The following is a 13,058-nucleotide window of genomic DNA, read 5'->3' on the forward strand; positions in this document are numbered from 1 at the left end:
TGTGCAAGTAATCGATGAATATTGTTTACAACTTTAAATGCGTCCGAACAGCAATAATGGAACGACCTACGTTAATACAACATTGGTCTGCAGGTCATGTCCCGACGGGCATTAACATACAATCATCCACGCGGTTTGATCATTCGTAAGCCTTATTCCAATGCCATATGGTCTATCTATGCTAAGTTAAGAGCGTTGCTGTTATACTGTCCGCAAACCAATCTGACGAACGGGCGAATAAAAATTCTCATTCACACTTGCATAGTCGAAACAAGAGTGAAAGAGATGGTGATAGGATCTTGGTCGTCAGTTTGTTTTGCGGATACCATCGTCCACCCTAGAGGTGAACCCTATTGCAATGAGCACAAGGTCCATCAACGGTCAGTGTTGCAGTTACAATTCCTCTGATCTGATACCCCACGCAGCGAATTTATCGGACTGATCAAGCATGTTCTAGCTGATTTGCTATTATAAAATACCGTGTTTGTATGCAGATATTAGGTAGAGTAAAAAATAGGACGTATGCTTCTAGAATCTAAAATAACAACATTATCGGTAGTAAATATTTTCCAATCCTGTCACACACACCCAATACACAGCGTAATACGCCCGTTGCAGCTTTATCCACCTATTTAAATATAACATCGCCCCACTGAACATAACCTTCGACCCATTTCATAACCAAAATCATTAGCATGACGACTAAAATTTATACTAGCAGGCAATGTGTCCAAATATATCGCAACACACCTTTGTTACCATAGAAATTATGTATTCGAAGCTGGGTAACAAAGTTACCCTCTGTCCTCAGATAGGAAATAAACGTGATAGAATAAAACCTGCTCCATCGCATACGGATAGCTTGCTTAGCAAGTTGATACCGTGCCAAGTAGCCCGGCCTCTGAGAAACGGTTCCGTAAAGATTTCCGGATTTCTTATTGGTTATCGGGCCGTATCGAATGCAGTTGTAGCATTTTAAGAAAATTGCACATTCGGCTTCCGCGATAAAGTCGCGATTTAACATCCATAATCGATAAATTCGATAGTGTGTATATTTCGTATGAATATTTTCTTTTCTGATTACTCCGGTGCTCGTTAACGTCCAGGTTTGTTATTCGTGTTTGGACAAAACCTGTATTGCACATTCCTCATTTATTATACTTAATTGCAAACTCATAATAACGAAATTATTTGCACTTCCTACAAAACAAATATAAAATACATCTTTATCTACCTAACACAAAAAAACTTCAGTCTGTCACATTTATAAGTACTATTAAGGACAGAAAAAAACCATCGTTAAGAAAAGTGCAAATAAGCTATGAAATGAAAGTGAAATAATACATTTCCCAATGTAGCTATCGAAAGTTTCTCTACCCAATCAACGGCGCATCAGCATAAGTAAAAGGTTCGTATAAAAATAAAAACACACCTACAAACGCACTAATCAACACTCTCACTTTCTTCCAAGACGCTCGTGTCATGACATAAACTTCTTGTGTGGCTTGCATATGCATAGTTAACGTTTAACGATTTGTTTACTTCCTTATTTAAAAACAACATCCATTTTTATATGCTTATGCTTAACGTGCAAGGTGTTGTTAGAACTTAGAAACTGCTTATGCGTTATTCTTATGGCATTTTTTTATTCATTTTATTCCTAGTTGCATTTTCAACTATGATATGCCGCAGGTAGTAGTAAAATAGATTATGTGCTATCGCCCACACTATTAACTGTACATCGGTGGACCTTATGCCTTTTGTAATAAGGTCCATCGATGTACAGTTATGAGTGTTGTTGTTTGTACCTACAGATTCCCTTAGGTATCTCCTGTATTTATCTTGTATTAGATTAGTTATTTAGGGCCCGATTCGGATTTTGAAATAGATATCTATTAGATATCTTTTAGACATCACCAAGATACGATAACGATATGTTTAAGATCTAACCTGTCAAATTTGACATTTGTGCGATTCTGGAGATAACCTTTAACGATTTCCACCGGGTATGACTTAGAGATCCAATTCACATCTAATAGATATCTTACTCTATCTAACGTAAAAGTGACATTGGTTGCCCGAATTGCGCTGCAAAATAGAACTAGTTGATATCTAAACTATAACGTATCTAGAATGGATCTAGTACACGTGTCGTCTCTTGTGAATATCTTGAAGTTCGAATACGGCAGTTAGAATCATGTAAAGTACGCGACAGCAAATTTTAATGTATAAGAGAGCCCTTGGCAGTGCTATTTTGAAATTAAAATAGGAACAGACGAAACTTTATGCTACTACGAATGAGTAATTATCCACTAGTGAAGTACCATCGTCCACACTGTTAACTGTACATCGGTGGACCTTATGCCTTCTGTAATAAGCAGTGATCGGCACGACCCGTGCCGCATGGTGTCAATGACCTCAATCATTATGTTAATATGAATATTCCCCGGGATTGGTCATAAACGCAAACAATAGAAAACACGATAGCGACCTTCGACATGCCAGGTAGTAGTAGCCAGGTAGGGAAAAGGGTTTTTATGCACTTCAAATGATTAATATTTTAACACTTAGGTACATATTTTATATGAGTGCACGTAATATTTTACGCAGTATAAAATAAAACCAACGTTTATATTTTCTTTAATGAAAAAAGATACATTTTATTAATTTATTAAATATTCTGACTTCTATTTACAAATACATAACTCTTAATTTTTGCGAATCATGTCATGTCCATATTATTATTTCCTCTTTGAATCCCGCGGTGCGTCACGGGTCGTGCCGATCACTGGTAATAAGGTCCACCGCTGTACAGTTAAGAGCGTTGGTGTTTGTACAAACCATCTGGCACATCATTAAATGTTTTCTTCGAGTTATCGCATCCATAATCGAAACCATTACCATGAGCACAGACAACATCTAAGTGGTTTTCGAGTGTGTCTGCCAAAAGGTGTCGTTCGATTTGTGGTTACTGTCGATAGATGTGGGTACTTCAAAGTATACCAATATTGTTTCTAGCTTTTTGTTTGACTGAGTATTGACTGCGTATTTTTGAATGTCAAATATTGCAAGCTAAATAAGACACACTTCTGTTTGTGCTGAAACTTTACATACATATGTAAATTGGGTAACAATGGCACCATCGGGCTGATCTGATGGTGGACACGTGAGGTGGCCATAGGAACTCTGTGTCAAAAGGACGCAATTTAATTGTGTTTGGGTTTATTAGAATTGTCTCGATAAGTATTAGGTAGTAGAAAAGTACAGCCAGCGATAAAAGCTTTTAAACTTTATGACAAAAAACTTATTTTAAATCACTTGCAGTTATACGTTACATTTTAACTGCAGTATCTTGATCAGTAGAAGACGTGTTTCATAGATTCCAAGAATCCGTGTCATTTATGGGGAACAGTGAGCGCTTTTATAATAAGTTACCATCTAATTTTACAAAAATGTCAAAGGATAAATTCAATTTTAATAACGATACTTTATAATAAATTCGAATCAATTGTGAAATGACAGCTGTTTTTTACCCGACTGTCAAGATATTCATAGAAGATAAGGATACATTTATGTTAAAATAGAATATTTGTTTGTTATTAATGTGTATTTTTAGAGTAAGTGAGTTGACGAAGCCTGTTGCGAATTTTATCGCTGTAGTTTTTTGTGACGATGCCTGTAGCTGATGGTAAATTTGTGTTTACCTGACGAAGCCTTTTTTTTTCTTTGACGGAGTGGGAAGGGAATGCATTTACGCACAGTGTGTGGGACTCGCCGCTCCTTATCCCTCTCTTAGCGAGAGGGGGGGAGAATTTGGCCCTACCCACTAAACCCACTCCGGCGTTTCACCCTCTTTGCCGTTCGTGAGGGCGCACTGGGATCGAGGTCATTCCACCACGGCGCCCTCCGGCAGCCCCGGCTTATCGCCAGGGCACCCTCACAATGCAGGGGGGGGATCAGAAACGCCTGATCCCCACCCCAATTACCTGACGAAGCCTGCGTTGCGGATATAAAAGTTTGGTCTCTGAATAAAGTTGAATTTATGAAAAAAAAAATATAGTTATAAGATGACATGTAAAAGAGCTAGCTTAAGCCTATTTACAGAATAAACATACCGATTTTTGATTCACGAGACGGTACCTTTATCCGCAAAAATAATGCGACATGTTATATGCGTGTGAATTAATCGTTCGGTGCAAGTAAACAGTACATGCGAACATGTAATTAATTTCGCAAACATTATTCCTTGACTAAGATATTTCCTTATTTACTCGCTGATTAGCTAGCATTAGTCGGCATGATAGTGGAACTGTGATGTCATGCAATTGTTATTTTACAAATAATATAGATGGCACTGGCAGTAATAAAAACCTGCGGTGCGTGATACTTGCTTACAAAAATATGACCAACCATAATTATCGCAGATGGTAATGTATGTTGCCGGAATAGTCATCCAAAAGACTCGAGCCTTTTAGCTTTTTTTAGGGTTCGCCTCATCTCTTGACGCCTAAAAGGCTAAAAGCCTATTTCTATTTAATTAGTAAAATAGGCTTTTAGCCTTTTAGGCGTCAAGAGATGAGGCGAACCCTAAAAAAAAGCTTTTGGATCACTATGCCTGACGCTAAACAACGCGGCCGGCACCTCGCTTCTCAAATCTGAATATTGTCCAATTTTCCATTCAAGAGCCAATCAACTAACTAGTGTCACCTTTGGGAATTAACAGTGTGTAATTGTGTTGAATCAGATTACACTCGTGAGTGTGTACTCGTGTTTAGTTTATCAACGCTACGTTCGGATTATTGTACTGTCAATATTTGTTTTGTGACGTCAGCGAGTGTAAGACGCCTATAGTATAGTCTAGACCAGGGATCGGCAACCTTTTAGCAACCAAGGGCCATATAGTAGTTAAGGAAGTTGACGCGGGCCGCACTTTTGTTAATATGTGTGACTTTATCTGTCTGATAACAATGTCTTTGTTGTTTGACAATATTACATACAAAATAGCCGGGGGGCTCGCGGGCCACAAGTGAGAGGTTCGCGGGCCGCATGCGACCCGCGGGGCGCTTGTTGCCAACCGCTGACCGACCGACAGCTGACAGACCGATAAGGAATTTAAAATTTACTTATGTTATAAGTACTCATTAATTGGTTTTTAAGTATTATTCAAGTGAATATAGTAAAAGAACATATTGATGTAGGCTGTATTGAAGTCTCGGGATTGCTTGGGTAGCGTAAATAATCAAAATCATCCATCATTTCGGTCCTGTACGGATATGATGGTCCTTCTTGTCTACGTGACAGCGTAATAAAACGGCGTCCGTCACTTTCTATCCCATGATGTTAAAAAGTGACAGTTGTTTTATCACGTGGAGTAAAGATGGATAAAGCCATCCATAATACGCCGGCTGAGCTATATAACTAGTCCCATCCAGAGGGACTTCTACCGGGTGTGGCTTGTAATATGAGCAAAAAATTTAACTGTAGGCTGTAATCCTCGTACTGATCAACATTTGTTCAGCGACCTTTAAAAATAACTTGTGGTTTGGTTTTTAATACACTTTAAGGTTTATTCTAAGACGCAATGTATTGCGAATTTTGTTATGTTTAAGGCGTGACAAGAAACGTCAATCACAATGATGTGGCGTGGCAATGGCATCCATTGAAGATAATATTTATTATGTATGAAAAATAGAGAGTCAAAATACTTCATGATTTTTAAAAGTTGTAGAACAAAAGTGTCACCGTTTGAGGAGTACAATCTATGTTTTAATTATTTGCTCATGTTACAGGCCACACCCGGTATGTCACTGACGTTCGTTACGCTATATTATTTTATATTTATAAGGATTTACTTGGAACTGCCAGACAATTAGTATAACCAGTGATCATCCAACATAACGGGAAAAAACAGAATGTATCAATTTGACATAATTCTCACGATGTATGTTAATTTGACTGCACCTAATGATTACCAAAACTATAATTGTACGACTAACCCGCTTTCGATGCACACTTTAATTTGGGTAATACATGTATATTATGATATATCGGCTATAATAACTGTGAACTGCAGATAATAAAATAAATTAATATGGAAATTCATGCCTTTTTTATCGTGTTTTCTTTTTATAAGCTTTTACTTGCTTTCACCGTTGTCTATCTGTCTGTCTGTAATCAGATCTTGCAAGTTAAATTTGATCCACTTCCCGGTTTCCGATTGAGCTGAAATTTTGCATACATATGTAAGTCGTTTTGCATACATATGTAAGTCGGGTGACAATGCAATATTATGGTGTCATCGAGCTGATCTGATTATGGAGACCGGAGGTGGCCATAGGAACTCTGTGATAAAACAACGAAACCTGATTGTGTTAGGGGTTTTTAGAATTGTCTCGATGAGTATTAGTTGCCTGTGGAAAGAAAAGAACAGTCAGCGATAAAAGCTTGTACCAAAAATGAAATTTTTGCCAAAAACTTATTTTATTGTTGTACTGCCGGCCGCTGCGCGTAAGTAGGTGGTACTGTTATGTTAAATGTACTGTGGAAATTTTAGAATTTATAGTAGTACCATGGCCCACACTGTTATTCATTTGTGACGTCCCATGGGTAAAGGTACCTTATGGCGGTTGGCGCTTACGCTATTATTAACGCCGCTCTAATATTATTGCGGCGCGATGCGATGTAAGCGCCAGCCGCCATAAGGTACCTTTTACCGTGGAACGTCACATTTTGTAATAAGGTCCATCGATGTACAGTTATGAGTGTTATTGCTGTTTGTACCTAAGCGCAATCTAGCAGTAGTTAAATTACGAAAGACATTTTTTTTGTTAGATCTTTAATTATGTAAGTACACCCAGCTGCAAAAATGCATTGCCACTTCATTGAATGTATCGTGTTCACGCATTTTGCAGCTGGGTGTGGGTGTACTGTACATAGGTATCGCAAAAATACTGTTAGAAGTGGTTTTAAAATTTTTCATTTCTCATGCTTTGAAAGAGGGTTATTTGTTGTTCTAAAAGGTGTGCAGAAAAAATACGTTTCTGCACTAAAGCATTTTAGGTTCCAAGTAAGATTTAATAATTTTTACAATAAGCTATTGAAATTTGAGTATAAATGGATTTGATATACAATTTCCATTCTGATATTTGAGTCCTCATTCCTTAAATGCATTACGATACATTTGCCTAAATTGTTAAGTGTTAAAAACCGGACAAGTGCGAGTCGGATTCACCCACCGAGGGTTCCGTACGTTTTAGCATTTGTTGTTATAGCGGCAACAGAAATAAATTATATGTGAAAATTCCAACTAGCTATTACGGTTCATGAGATACAGCCTAGTGACAGACAGACAGACGGAGAGAGTCTTAGTAAAAGGGTCCTGTTTTTACCCCTCGGGTACGGAACCCTGTATATGGCGTCACGTACACGACTCAATTCTGGAAAGCCCCTCTGACATATTCAGACGGTATAAACAGCAACATTCCTAACTGTACTTCGGTGGACCTTATTACAAAAGGCATAAGGTCGATGTACAGTTAACAGTGCGGGTGATAGCACGCAAGTAAACATGTCGCCTACTGTCCGTATAGCACAGCTCATCTATATTCCGCGCGAATCCCGATTGATTGCAAACAACAAACACTCAACCTCTGACGTCATCTGAATTCTAATGATGGCGGACTGGACAACTAGATACCTAAGGGCCACTTGCACCATTCACTAACCCGGGGTTTACCGGTTAAATCTTTGCGGTCCCATGGTTACCAGTACAATTTGACACTAGGTTAACGATTTAACCGGTTAACTCCGGGTTAGTGGGGTGGTGCAAGTGGCCCTAAGTAAGATAAGAAACATGCGGGTTGGATTGGCACAGGCGGAGTTTGCAGTTCTCACGAATTTCATCTTATATTGCGAGTTGGAAGCAGCAATCATTGACTTCATTGAACAAAATGCTCTCATCATTGTTCAATGGCTGCCTACCTACCTACTTATCAGCCACTGACGTCCACTGCTGGGTATAGGCCTAGTTTGAACCTGGCTGCATCTGATTCCAAAAAGAGTAGGTACGTATGTTCTACGATAGGGTTGTCATAACTATAGGGACGTGGTGTATATATATTCGTCGCTAGTTTAGTCTAAGAAATTACAGTAGAGTGTAGAAAAATATATATAATACATATGCCATACTTTGTTCTATGACTTTCACGCGGAGACAACCCTAATTAAATCTACGAAAAACAAAAATTTATTTACGAAAGCGTATACCGATTATTCAACGTACCTAGAGAGGACGACAGCCCTAATTGGGATAGCAAATTTTTATGGAAAGGAAATATTTAAAATTTTACCCGCTGACCCACTTCCGAACTCGTGTTTTTTTAAGGGCTTTATTCTTGTCTCTGGTCCTGTGCCTGACATGTCACGTAGGGGACAAGTGGGACAACTGATGTGTCCGTTTGACTAGTCTAGACCCTGATTCGTCATGGATAATTCAGATACCTAATTGCCGAAATTTCAAGTTGACCTCAAATCACAATATTGCTTTCTATCCATACGAGATTGGAAACTGCTTTCGGCCAATTACCAGACCAGACTTTTACGTGTCAAATAACTGTCCCAGATCAGACTTATTGATATTATAATTTCGGTTTATTCCGCTTTCTAGTCTAGATTTTTGATCAGACAAAAATCTAGACCGCGGGCCAGGAGCAAATATCTTCAGTCATCGCCTCCCGCTTGATACTTTGTCAGATGATAGTTTAGATGCTATCGTGAATTAAAAAAATAGTCAGCCGATGTATCGGGGTGGAAAGAACGTCTAATCGAGTGATGAAAAAATTACTATATAATTTCCTTGAAAAAGTATTTTCCCCAATGACAATTGACCGAATTAAAAAAGATGAGTTGACCACCTCGCAACACAATAAAGCTTTCAATCTCCTTTCCGTGTTAGACGAGATTGAAAATAGGTACTGCTGTTCGCCAATTACCCGACCCGACATGTTCGTGTCAAATAACCGGTCGAGGCTGTAGCTCCCGGATCAGTTTTATTGACGCTTGTGCCTTCTGTCTGACAAAAAGGTCGAGTGATGGAAAAAATATGACTTTCTTCTTGAATAGTCTTCTTTGTATTTTAAAGTGACTTTTCCCCAAATTTATTACCGTTTTACAAATCCAATTGCCTATCTCTAAATTCCCCAACATCATCATCATAACTTAAAAACTTTGCTCTTGTCGATGGAGTTGTTGTTGTTGTTGTTGTCCTAAGGCACCCCAGAGGTGCAAAGGGCCTTCACAAGCTCGCGCCACGCCTTCCTGTCTTCAGCGACCGCTCTTGCCTCGCTCCAGCAAGATGAAGATTGTCGATGGAGTAATCGCCAATAATTTCTTTCTTGTGCCAGCATTTAATTTCCTCATACGACGCATTATTTTTTATCAGGCTGTGATAAGTAATTCCAGGTCTCCCTTCCCAACCCTTTACCGGAATAAATGACCGTCTTTTCCTATAAGAAAAACTCCACAAACCCTTCAAATTTGCTGACCTTTCGCGGCACATTAAACTAAACGGTACCGTACTTCATGTTTTGGAAACTACGGAGATAGAGCGTGATCTACGGTGAACCCTCATAACATAACGTTACGAGTGAATACAGACAGAGCTTGTGACAGGAAGTGATTACGATAAAAGTGCGAAAAATAGGAAATTTGCAAAGTGTGGCGATAAATGACCGAGAGGAGTGTTTTAAATACGACTAGCGAATTACTTATTCGCACATGTATCGTAAATAGTTAAGCATATATTGGCCGTTTAAATTTTCGACATATTAGTTGCCTGTTGCGTAACGTTCTAATTATCGCATTAGTGCGGTAAAGTTAAGTAGCGCCATATGTACTGTAAATATTATAGCATACTAACTTATGTAATTTATAATTAAACTTCATAACATAAGTCTTTTGTAGATACCTACATGCATTTTATCCTTGCACATTTATCATTTATATGTATATCAATTATTGACATCACAATCAGTCAAAATTTCCACATGTAATCTCGTTGATTGCATTTGTTTTCTTTTTATTAAAACCACTTTTCAGATAGATAATTAAATTGGCAAAAACAATCTATGTACTCATGTCTTACGTAGGCATAGACTAGGAATCCTCTAGACCGAGTTTAGAGCAATTATGTATTTCATGTAAGCGATGATGCCAAAAATGCGGGGGTGCGCGGGACGAGGTGAGCGAAGTCCCGTGCCGTGGTTGGTCCGTTCAAAGACACGGACGTCACACAAAGACACTTTCAACTCGAACATGGAGTAAAATTACCGTATGCGTGGCAGAGGGGGTAGCGCGACTATGCTCAGTCTGGAGGATGTTTTGTCTGTGTACGTGGGTATTGACCGTCTAAACTTCTAAACCATTTGTTATTGGATCTCGTCTAGCCATTAGCTTCATTACTTGCAGTAGGAAAAACCGCCCTAACGCTGTCTCGCTCGCACACCGTAGCGGCTTGCGGATATTACGGTTTTTTTATTACGAGCGCGTAACGATCTCCCCGCGAGCAGTAGGTACGAATTCGCTGAGTACTGGGAATTTTGACAAAATATAAGCAAATTTATTGAAAATTCGCTTCGTGCTCGCGACGAACTCGCAGCGTGCTCGCGATGAACTAGCTGCGTGCTCGCGACTAACTCGCCGCGTGCTCGCGACTAACTCGCCGCGTGCTCGCGACTAACTCGCTGCGCGCTAGCCTCGCCTCGCATTTTACCCTCCCTCAAATCGCCAGTGTGATAAGTTTCTAATGTGAAGACCACCCCACATGTGATTTGTATGCTGTTTGCAACTCATATGATTTAGCTTCCTAAGTTGGGTTGCCCTAGTTAGGTAACAAACGGTGATTAATCTTTCGTGTGTTCGTATAAGGAAATGTTTGCGTGGCCCTGTAAACTTGTAAACTTTTCCTCCAATCCACAAACTGTGTTATTTAGAACTGGATATAGTATAAATATAAACAAACGCAAATATAATTACATATGTAGTGCATATCAATTTTCCGTCGTATTTTCACGGAAACATACGAACGTGTCTTGCTATTTCACTAAGGTTGACTGAAATAGCATGTCAAATACGAACGTTTCCGAGAAAATACGATGGATATAAGGAACATGTCAGCCACACAGAGCCATTATATTCATGATTCATGATTGATAGTGTAGACGAGTCATAATAGGTATTAATTGAAATACACGACCTTTAAAGATAACATACAAATCTGAACAAATGTAAAAAGATAAAATGGAAAGATAACAGGATTGTCTCAGTTTAATGGCAGAGGGGATTAAGGTAATCACAGTATAAGAACTATAAAAACAGGAATCTTCAGGCAATAAAAACAAAGTTGTTTATTGCTATATTTATACCTTAAGTATAAGATTTTATTTTCACCTCGCCATTTTGCGGATTATCAGTGGTTGAATAACTAGAAATATTTACTATACTTCCTACAAAATAGTGTATGACAGCGGATTTAAAGTATGAGTCAGTTTTTTTTTACAGTAGATTACTAGAAAATTTCGGTGTGACCATGAAATTTAACCTTTATTAATGAGAAGTAAATAAATATTAGATACACTTCCGAGCACAAAATGTACGTACACATAGGTAGTAGACAGAAAAAAAAACAACATTGTTAAAGATTTCGGTGGCACGACCCTGAAAACATCAACCTTGATAATGACAAGAAACTAGTATTAAAACATCGAATTTCAAAATAAAAATACAAATAGCCGTATATATTTATAGGATAGTCTAGCGGCCAGATGTCACCGAAGACACCGAAGTTCCGCAAATATTACGCAAACCCTTGGCCGAATGCCTGGCGTTATATAAAACGGGATGGCGAAATTCGGAGCAGTATTATGATTTATTAAAATTGTCCTTGATTTGATACTGTTTATTTATTTACTTAAAATTCATTGCACAAAAGAAAAATGTTTATGTAGTAAACGTACTTTAGATATAACGCGCGGCTGCGCCCGCGCCTAATTAGTCATTAAATAGCTACCACACTGTCCATACGTGTGTTTGACTCAGTCCTCCCGATTTACCGTTATAACAGTGGCGACGACAGTGCGAATTAGTAAAACGCGTGTTTTTTATAATGGCCAAGTTAGCAGTTGGTTCATTAACAGCCTTTAACCACGAAGTTCAAGAGTGGTTACTTTATAAAGATAGACTGGAACAATGGTTCCTAGCGAACGATATCGCGGAGGACGACAAAAAGAATAAGCGGCGGGCAATTCTCTTGAGTAACTTGGCCGAATCGACCTATAGACTTGTGCGCGATTTAGCTTTACCCTCCATAGTTGGCGATTTACCGTACGATAAAGTGATCGAGCTTTTGGATAACCATTTCAAGCCTAAGAAATGTGGATTTGCAGAGAGATAATAATAATAATAATAATAATCCCGCAGGGCAGCTTGTGGCGAGCTGTTGGGGAGTAACGACCCCACGGACCCGAGTGCTCCCGAGAGTCGGTCAGGGTCTCCGTCTCCGGCGTGTCTTCGTCGGTCGGAGTGGACCCCAAGGGGACCCGCAGGACTCTCAGCTCTGGCTTGCCTTCATTGGCCGTCCAGAGAGGAGTCGCTAGAGCTATATGCTCCAGGGGTGGAAGTGAAAGATGCATAAGACGCGAGTTGGCACAGTGGCTGGTAAAAGTCACTGGGTAGAAAGCGGCGCACACCTCTCGACACCCCTGAGCCGCTCACACCGATGTTGCTCCTGGTCGTCTTCGCGACGGCAGTTTCAGGGGCCCATCTAGTCAGCGGCGAGTCACCGCCTGCCTCGATAACGTGTGTTAGCATTGTTATGGCAGGTGTCCGAACTCTTTACAATAGCCCAGTCTCATTGTCCACCCAAACTTCAATCCATAGACCGGTATACTATTCACTTTTGCTACAATAGTCCCAATGCCTGCTGAGACCGGTTCATGGGTGTCCATTGTTGCACCTGTGAACGGGTTCCAGCAGGCGTTCTACATGACATTAAAGCTCTCCAA

The 13,058-nt window shown here is 39.4% G+C and overlaps 1 protein-coding gene across 2 annotated transcripts in view; it reads right to left on the bottom strand.

The window, feature by feature from the left end:
• LOC134668747 (E3 ubiquitin-protein ligase RNF144A) overlaps positions 1-13,058 on the bottom strand; it is a 203,904-nt gene that overhangs the window by 129,580 nt on the left and 61,266 nt on the right. The gene's annotated exons all lie outside the window — the stretch shown is intronic.

Source organism: Cydia fagiglandana, chromosome 11 (assembly GCF_963556715.1).
Source record: "Cydia fagiglandana chromosome 11, ilCydFagi1.1, whole genome shotgun sequence".
Classification (NCBI taxonomy): domain Eukaryota; kingdom Metazoa; phylum Arthropoda; class Insecta; order Lepidoptera; family Tortricidae; genus Cydia; species Cydia fagiglandana.